We start from the raw sequence: 10,332 nt of genomic DNA on the forward strand, positions 1-10,332 counted from the left end.
AAAATAAAAAAAAAAAAGTGGAATCATTTTACTTTCTATTCATAATTCATTTTTATATTTCTTTAAAACAAAGATGAAACAGCTCTCTTGTTCCATAATTAACTGATTGAGTGAATTCCAATGAAAACCTATGTTTATAAGAAATTATCGAATAGTCCTTACTTCATATAGAACTAAAATTCTAATGACTATAAATTACCTAAGTTTTAGAATGTCTTGTTTAAGAGACTCAGTATTTTTTGTTTTGATTGGAATTCCTTTCCTTTATGGAATACCATTCTGAACTTAATTAACTATTTTCATTTTCCCTTCTTTTTATCCCCCCGTCTTATCTTATATGGGGGATAGGCTTCCATACCATATATCTATATATGGAGTATACTTGATATATAAATAGATATAAATAGATTTAAATGAGAAACCCTTCTATATATTCTATATTATTAAAAAAAAAGTATAAAATATATAAAGAAAAAATGTTAAAAAATTCTTGTTGTCTTATCCGCATTAGACAAAATGAAGTAAAAAATAATTCAAAATTTAAGTATCTTTCAGTATCTAAGTATAAATACTAATAAAAAGAAGAAAGAAGGATTGATTTGCAGCAATAGATGTCTTTCACATACAACTAGAAAAAAGTAATTTCCTTTTTGAATGGCAGTTCCAAAAAAACGTACTTCAATGTCAAAAAAGCGTATTCGTAAAAATATTTGGAAGAAAAAGACTTATTTTTCCATAGTACAATCTTATTCTTTAGTAAAATCAAGATCATTTTCGAGCGGTAATGAGCATCCAAAACCAAAGGGTTTTTCTGGGCAACAAACAAATAATAAGATTTTGGAATAATATGAATTGACTTATCAAAAAAGAATTCCAATTATTTAATAATTTGGATTCTTCTTTGAATGTACTTTTATGTGTCGAATTACTCGGTACAATATTCTTAGAACAAAAAACCCCTCTTATCTTATATATACAAGAAAAAAAAAGTTTTGTTTGGTATACTGTGTGCTAAGTATTCTTTTCCTATCAATGAACTTTTCATAATTTTCCTAATAGAATCCTCATATTCTATTAGGAAAATTATGAAAAGTGGAGTATTCTTACAATAGGACTTACAACTTCCACCTATCTTCTCCAAAATCATAAGGTTAGTAAATCTTATTAATAAGAGCATAAAGACTTTCATTCTAGAAATTTTTAAAAAATCCAAAAAGCCTTTTCTATTTATCCATTTTATTTTAATTTCATCATTAAATAGAAACCCTTTTGGATTTTTTTCATTGTATTGAAAGAATTTTCAAAATGTAAAGGGGAAATTAATTAGAAAAAATTAGTTCTATAATTGCAAGTTAGAAAAAAGAAGTTCCAACTCTTTCAAGCAGTGTTTGTGTTTCTATTGGGCAAAGCAAGAGTTTATTGTAAAAAAAAAAAATGGAAACGATACTACCAAACGAAGTCTATTTTAATGAAAACTCTAATGTTCCTAAATTTTATGGACTTTCCCAATATCGACGATTCCCAAGATAATAGCTATTATTCTTTTAAGTTACCTATTATTTGAAGTTAGCCGCCATGGTGAAATTGGTAGACACGCTGCTCTTAGGAAGCAGTGCTCAAGCATCTCGGTTCGAATCCGAGTGGCGGCATTCTTGAAAAAGAATACAATAGATTAGAAATCAATTCGAAATTTACAATTTTGTAATGGGACCTTCCCCTTATGCTATTTGCAACTTTAGAACATATACTAACTCATATCTCTTTCTCAACGATTTCAATTGTGATTACGATTCATTTTATAACCTTATTAGTTCGTGAACTTGGAGGATTACGCGATTCGTCAGAAAAAGGAATGATAGTTACTTTTTTCTCTATAACAGGATTCTTAGTTTCTCGTTGGGCTTCCTCGGGACATTTTCCATTAAGTAATTTATATGAGTCATTGATCTTCCTTTCATGGGCCCTGTATATTCTTCATACCATTCCTAAAATACAGAACTCTAAAAATGATTTAAGCACAATAACTACGCCAAGTACTATTTTAACGCAAGGCTTTGCCACATCGGGTCTTTTAACTGAAATGCATCAATCCACGATACTAGTACCTGCTCTACAATCTCAGTGGTTAATGATGCATGTCAGTATGATGTTATTAAGCTATGCAACTCTTTTGTGCGGATCCTTATTATCTGCCGCTATTCTAATCATTAGATTTCGAAATAATTTCCATTTCTTTTCTAAAAAGAAAAAAAATGTTTTAAATAAAACATTTTTCTTTAGTGATATTAAATATTTTTATGCAAAAAGAAGTGCTTTAAAAAGAACCTCTGTCCCTTCATTTCCAAATTATTACAAATATCAATTAACGGAGCGTTTGGATTCTTGGAGTTATCGTGTCATTAGCCTAGGATTTACCCTTTTAACCGTAGGTATTCTTTGTGGAGCAGTATGGGCTAATGAGGCCTGGGGATCCTATTGGAATTGGGATCCTAAGGAAACTTGGGCATTTATTACTTGGACCATATTCGCAATTTATTTACATAGTAGAACAAATCCAAATTGGAAGGGTACGAATTCTGCACTTATAGCTTTGATAGGATTTCTTATAATTTGGATTTGTTATTTTGGTATAAATCTATTAGGAATAGGCTTACATAGTTATGGTTCGTTTACATTAACACCTAAATGATTACATAAAATAAAACCTTCATGAAATGAAGGTTTTTACTTTTATGTTTTATTTGAGAACCCCTTGAACGCCTTATCAAAGGGTTCTCAAAAATTCGAGATAGATCTAATTATACTTTTTTACTTATTTCTGCATTATATACTTTTTTACTTATTTCTGCATTAATAGAGCAGACGAGTAAAAAAAAGCAAACCTATTTAGGATAATAATTGGATAAGAGAGCCTCTACCCTGTCAACGGATAGGGAGAGAACAAAATCTGGATAAATACCAATTCCTATTACTGGTAAAAAGATACAGATTAAAATAAAGAGTTCTCGTGGTCCAGAATCCACAAAATTTGCGTTTGGAACATTAAATAGCTTGTATCCATAGAACATCTGGCGTAACATAGATAATAAATAAATAGGAGTTAATATCATTCCAATTGCCATTACAAAAGTAATTAGTGTTTTTGGCATTAACAGAAATTTTGGACTAGTAATTAGTCCAAAAAATACTACTAATTCTGCGACAAAACCACTCATTCCTGGTAAGGCAAGAGAAGCCATTGAAAAGCTACTAAACATGGTAAAAATTTTAGGCATTGGGATAGATATTCCCCCCAGTTCTTCGAGATAAACAAGACGCATTCTATCAGAAGCGGTTCCTGCCAAGAAAAAAAGTGTAGCACCAATAAATCCATGGGATAATATTTGTAAAATAGCTCCATTGAGTCCAATGTTGGTTATGGAACCAATTCCTATAATTATGAAACCCATGTGAGATACAGAGGAATAAGCTATTCTTTTTTTGAAATTTCGTTGACCAAGAGAAGTTGAAGCTGCATAGATTATTTGGATCGCTCCTATTATTACTAACCAGGGCGAAAATAGATAATGAGCATGAGGTAACAATTCCATGTTGATCCGAATCAATCCATATGCTCCCATCTTTAATAATATTCCCGCTAAAAGCATACATGTACTATAATGTGCTTCCCCATGGGTATCTGGTAACCACGTATGTAGGGGTATAATCGGCAATTTGACAGCATAAGCAATAAGGAAGCCAAAATATAAAAGTATTTCCAAGGTTGCAGGGTATGATTGATTAATTAATCTTTCCAAATCTAATCCTGGTTCGTTGGAACCATATAAGCCCATACCCAGAACTCCGATTAAGAAAAAAATGGAACCGCCTGCAGTATACAAAATAAACTTTGTAGCTGAATATAGACGCCTCTTCCCCCCCCACATGGATAAAAGTAAGTAAACAGGAATTAATTCTAACTCCCACATGATAAAAAAAAGTAAAAGGTCTCGCGAAGAAAATAATCCTATTTGACCACTATACATTGCGAGCATCAGGAAATAGAATAATCGCGAATTCCGTGTAATTGGCCAAGCTGCTAAAGTAGCTAAAGTAGTGATAAATCCTGTCAATAAAATAGATCCTAATGAAAGTCCATCGATTCCCAATCTCCAGTGGAAATCGAAGACATCTATCCATTTATAATCCTCCTTTAATTGGATTAAGGGATCCTCCAGTTGGAAATGATAACAGAACGCATAAGTCATTAGAAGGAATTCTAATAAACAAATAGATATAGTATACCACCTAACGACTTTGTTTCCCTTATGAGGTAAAAAGAAAATTAATGAACCTGCAAATATCGGCAAAACAACAAGTATTGTTAACCAAGGAAAATAACTCATGATAAAGTGATAAAGACAAGATACGTTTTGACCAGAAAAGCCCGTGCTCGATTATTTCGAGCACAGGCTTCTTCGGTAAAGAGGAATCAGACGATTCGAGTGAAGTTTTTTGTAACGTATCAATAAGATAGAGCCATGCTACGTGTTGTTTCAGGCCCTAAATAAACGCGGACACTTAAAAAATCTGTCGGGCAGGCAGATTCACATCTCTTACAACCCACACAATCTTCGGTTCTCGGCGCGGAAGCAATTTGCTTGGCTTTACATCCATCCCAGGGTATCATTTCTAATACATCTGTTGGACAAGCTCGTACACATTGAGTGCATCCTATACATGTATCGTAAATTTTTACGGAATGTGACATTGGATCTATAAATTTTTCTTTTCAACATAAAATTTTTCGATCTGGTAAAAATGAAATTAGTACTATAATGAGTCATATGTATTGTAGACACCAGACGAAGCAATGGTTTATCCAAACTTCAAAAAAAAAAATCTATTTTTTAATCTGTTTGTGAGAAAGCGTGAAGAGAGCCAAGAGACTTTAATTTTGGATTTCAACAATAAATAAGAAATAAGAAAGAATTTTACGAATTGTACAGACGAATTCGAATTAGCCAATAAATTGGCTATCGTCTTTTCAATATAAATTATTGCAATATTCAAATTGCAATATCAATGAATTACAAATACAAAAATTCATTTAAGTGAAAAAGAATACTATGCAATAATCTACTAAAAAAAATGGATATTCTCAAATAATACTAAGAAAATAGTATTGATTTCTATTTATTTTAATATGTGCGCCTTTGTTTAGAGGATTCTATGTCTAATTATTCAAAAGTCTAATTATTCAATAAATTAGATTGATTGATACGAGTGGATTTCCTATTACGATGGATGGAAGAAAGAATGGATAGTCCAATAGCGGCTTCAGCAGCTGCAAGGGCTATAACAAAAATTGCGAAAATATCTCCTTTTAATTGGCGACTATCAAATAGATCAGAAAATGTTACGAGATTTAGATTAATTGAATTCAGTATAAGTTCAAGACATATTAGAGCTCTAACCATGTTTCGGCTTGTGATCAATCCATAGATACCAATCGAAAATAAATAGACACTCAAAAAAAGTACATGCTCAAACATCATTAACTAACTCCTTATCAATCTCGATTCATTTCAATATGAGGGCAAGAATTGAACCGATTCAATTAATTACAATAGAACAATTACACAACAAAAGAAAAAAAAAAAAAAAAAAAAGGAGGTATTTGTTGGCAGTAGATGGATTTTACTAAATCAAAATTGTGATTCTTTAGTTATTTATTTTAGATTTGCAATTCTTATAATTTGTACTTTTTCTAAGTTTTCTTATTGCCGAGCCATAGTAATTGCACCTATTAAAGAAACTAGAAGAATTATGGAAATGAGTTCAAACGGAAGATAAAAATCGGTTGCTAAATGAATTCCAATTTGTTGAACATTATTTATGAGACCCTGTTCTACTATTTGGTTTGATCTTGTAGTCCAAAGAATTCCATACCACGACGTATCTGGGATAGTAGTCATTAGTGAAAAAACAATAGTTATACAAACGAGTGAAGTGAACCCATCTCCAATAGTCCAATAATTCTTATCTTTAGACCATTCTGAGCCATTTACGAACATTACAGCGAATATGATCAAGACATTTATGGCTCCCACATAAATAAGAAGTTGTGCGACAGCTACAAAGTAGGAATTTAATAAAAAATAGAATAAGGATATACAAACAAGAACTAATCCCAGCGAAAAGGCAGAATAAATGGGGTTGGTAAGTAATACTACTCCTAGACCCCCTAGTAGAAGAACAAATCCCCCAAATAGCATAAGAATCTCATGTATTGGTCCAGGTAAATCCATTATGGATAAAAAGAAATTCAATAGTATAAAATTTTTCATGAACTGACTAAAACTAAAGGATTCAAGGAAGGAAAAAAGGATTAGGGTATTTTTTTGTGTATAAACTTATAGTTATAAATTATATTATATCACGAAAATCTAGTCTGATTTAAAATAAGAAATAATTTCCAATAAGCAGTAGTTTTTCGTTTTTCTTTATAGTTTAATTTTAAAGTTTAATAAAGAATTATTAGATTTTTATAACAGAAAGACAAAATCAAAGTTTAGTAATCAGTAATCGTTCTTGAATTCGAAGATTTTTCTTTGTTTATTTTACTTTCAGACGAATTCCTAATTGTTTGAATTGTGTAATCTCCCATTATGGAGATTGGTAACCGACTTAAAGCAATTTGATTGTAATTCAATTCATGACGATCATAGGTAGAAAGTTCATATTCTTCAGTCATTGATAAACAGCTTGTTGGACAGTACTCAACACAATTGCCACAAAATATACAAACTCCGAAATCAATACTATAATTAAGCAATTGTTTTCTTTTAATATCCTTTTCAAATCTCCAATCCACAACGGGTAAATCTATCGGACATACGCGAACACATACTTCACAAGCAATACATTTATCAAATTCAAAGTGGATTCGCCCTCGGAAACGCTCTGGTGTAATTGATTTTTCATAAGGGTAGTGAATCGTTATAGGTAAACGATTTGTGTGGGATAAGGTAGTTATGAAACTTTGACCTATGTACCTTGTAGCACGTATTGTTTGTTGACCATAACTCATGAACCCAGTTACCATAGGGAACATATTCATTCTAAATATCTATGAAAAAGATATGTTTCTTTCTCTTGTTTGAGAGAGCTTTTGTGTTGAAAATATTCTTACTATTATTGTATTATCTTATTTATAGTGAAACAAGTTGAGAAGAGGTTGTTAATAAGAGATTGCCCAGGGAAATAGGTAAAAGAAATTTCCATCCAAGATTTAATAACTGATCCATTCTCATCCTCGGTAAAGTCCATCTTATTGTGATAGAAATGAAGAGAAATAAATAAGCTTTAGTTAATGTAATAAATATACCCATTGTCATTTCCAAAATTCCAACTGCTTTATTCATTTGGAAAAAATCAAAAAAGGATATATAGGGAATAGATAAATTCCACCCGCCCAAGTAGAGAACTGTTACAAATAAAGAAGAAACTAATAAATTTAGGTAAGAAACAAGATAAAATAAACCATATTTGATACCGGAATATTCAGTTTGGTAACCTGCTACTAATTCTTCCTCCGCTTCTGGTAAATCAAAGGGTAATCTTTCACATTCTGCCAAAGAAGAAATTAAAAAAACCAGAAAACCTATAGGCTGACGCCAAATATTCCATCCAAAAAAACCGTATTTTGACTGTGCTTCAACTATATCAACTGTACTTGAACTGTTAGATAATCATAGTCGGTGATAACATCACAGTTCCCACCGCTATTTCAAAACCGTACATGAAACCTTAGCTTCATACGGCTTCTCTATGATCAGAAAAAGGAAAGGACTGTTTTGTTCCTAGCCCCGGGGGCGTAGATAGAATTAGATAAAATAAAATAGATTTGAAAGTCCTAAATTAGACCAAAGGAATTCCGTCTGCTAGAATAAGAAAAAGCGCTTCCGAATTGATCTCATCCTTTATAATATAATGAAAATTTTTCTTTGTTCAGTAATAACTTAATCTTGGAATAAAACACTTGTTACTTGTTATAGGAATTCAATTAATAAATGGAAAGAGTTGGGTATTAGTTCATGAGCAATTCTGCATGAATATGGATAGAGGAAGGAAATAATGAAAATTTTTTCTAGTGCACTCCATATCTTTTTTACTATTCTTCTTTCCCCAGGGAGGGGGTATTTAAAAAGAAAAAATGGATAAAGGGTTAATTCGTTCTTGATAGCCATTTCCTTAACAAGTGAATGGGAACATACTCTGGATCGGAATCCGAAGAAAGTACTACTTGATAATTTCTACAAATTGCAAGTCCTTATTATGATTCCTTTTATGGGCAAAAATCTCTAATGTTTTAGATTTTCCATTACTAATCCTTTATGTACTTTAGTGTTCCTAACCCTTCACTAACTTTTGGTGGATTCTTCTTATGGATTATTAAGTTATAGTAATAACTAGGAGTATTCTAGTAATGGAATTCCATATCGTGAATCCTTTATTCTTGGCCGCTTCAAGATATGATGACTAATTAAAAAATATCAACCTTGGGATAAAGAGTTTACACTGCTTATGTTTACTTCCACTTTTTTCTTGTACGTAGGAAATGAGATTTTTTCTTTTTACTACAAATTTATAAGCTGTTTTGTTTCACTCATATAGCTATCTAGTTTAACTTACCAACCCAAATACTAAATAAGAAAAGGAATATAAATAGTTAATGGATTTTATAGGAAAAAGATCTATTTTAACGAATCACACGTAGAGATATTGCTAGCACACAAAAAGTTAATGGTATTTCATAACTAATGGATTGAGCAGCAGCTCGTAGACCGCCTGAAAAAGAATATTTATTATTTGAGCTATATCCTGCCATAAGAAGACCAATAGGAGCTATACTTGAAATGGCAATCCATAAAAAAACACCAATACTAAGATCGGCTAAAACAAAATGATATCCCAAAGGGATAACTAAAAAACTTAATAAAACTGATATGACTGCTATAGAGGGTCCAATGCTAAATAAAGAAATATCTCCTCGGGATGGCAGAATATCTTCTTTAAAAAGTAGCTTAGTCCCATCTGCTATAGCTTGAAGCAGGCCCAGGGGGCCAGCATATTCAGGACCAATACGTTGTTGTATCGACGCAGATATTTCTCTTTCTAACCACACAATTACGAGTACCTCTATTGTTATTCCCAAAAGGAGGGTCAAAATGGGTAGAATCGATATCAGTCCATAGACTTCTTTTAATAATTCCAATTTCGAAAAAGAATTGATAGTTTCTACCTCTACCCTATCTATTATCATTTCAACGATCAACTTCCCCCATAATGATATCTATACTACCTAATATCGTCATGATATCAGCCAATTTCATTTTTTTAACTAGCTGAGGAAGAATTTGCAAATTAATAAACCCGGGTGGACGGATTTTCCATCTCCAGGGGAAAAGGCTATCATCTCCTACTAGATAAATCCCTAATTCACCTTTTGGGGCTTCTACTCTTACATAAAGCTCTTGTCTTGACAATTCAAAATTGGGCGAAGGTTTTTTACCAAGAAATTTATACTCAAAATCATTCCATTCAGAATTATTTTCTTTCTTAAAGCGTCGGACTTCTAAATTTTCATAAGGTCCTCCAGGAATTTTTTCTACAGCTTGTTGAATTATTTTGATGGATTCCCTCATTTCACCAATTCGTACTAAATAGCGAGCTAACGAATCCCCTTCTTTTTGCCATTGGACTTTCCAATCAAATTGGTTGTAAGACTCATAAGGATCTACTTTACGAAGATCCCATTGTATTCCAGAAGCTCGTAACATCGGTCCCGATAAGCCCCAATTTACTGCTTCTTCTCCGCTAATAAAACCTACTCCTTCAACTCGCTCTAAAAAAATTGGATTCTGTGTAATAAGTTGTTGATATTCAACAACTCCGCGTAAAAAATAATCACAGAAATCTAAACATTTATCGATCCATCCATAAGGTAGATCGGCGGCTACTCCTCCGATGCGAAAGTAATTGTGCATCATTCGCATACCTGTAGCAGCTTCAAATAGATCATATATTAATTCTCTCTCTCTAAAAATATAGAAAAAAGGAGTCTGTGCGCCGAGATCCGCCATAAAAGGTCCAAGCCATAGCAAGTGAGAAGCTATCCGGCTTAATTCTAACATAATTACCCTAATATAGCTGGCTCTTTGTGGTATTTGAATATTCTCCAAGAATTCTGGTGCATTTACTGTTATTGCTTCTGTAAACATAGTAGCTAAATAATCCCACCTTGTTACATAAGGTAAGTATTGTATAATAGTTCGGTTTTCCGCGATT

Source organism: Triticum urartu, unplaced genomic scaffold (assembly GCF_056163025.1).
Source record: "Triticum urartu cultivar PI428250 unplaced genomic scaffold, HENAU_Tu73 scaffold1497, whole genome shotgun sequence".
Classification (NCBI taxonomy): domain Eukaryota; kingdom Viridiplantae; phylum Streptophyta; class Magnoliopsida; order Poales; family Poaceae; genus Triticum; species Triticum urartu.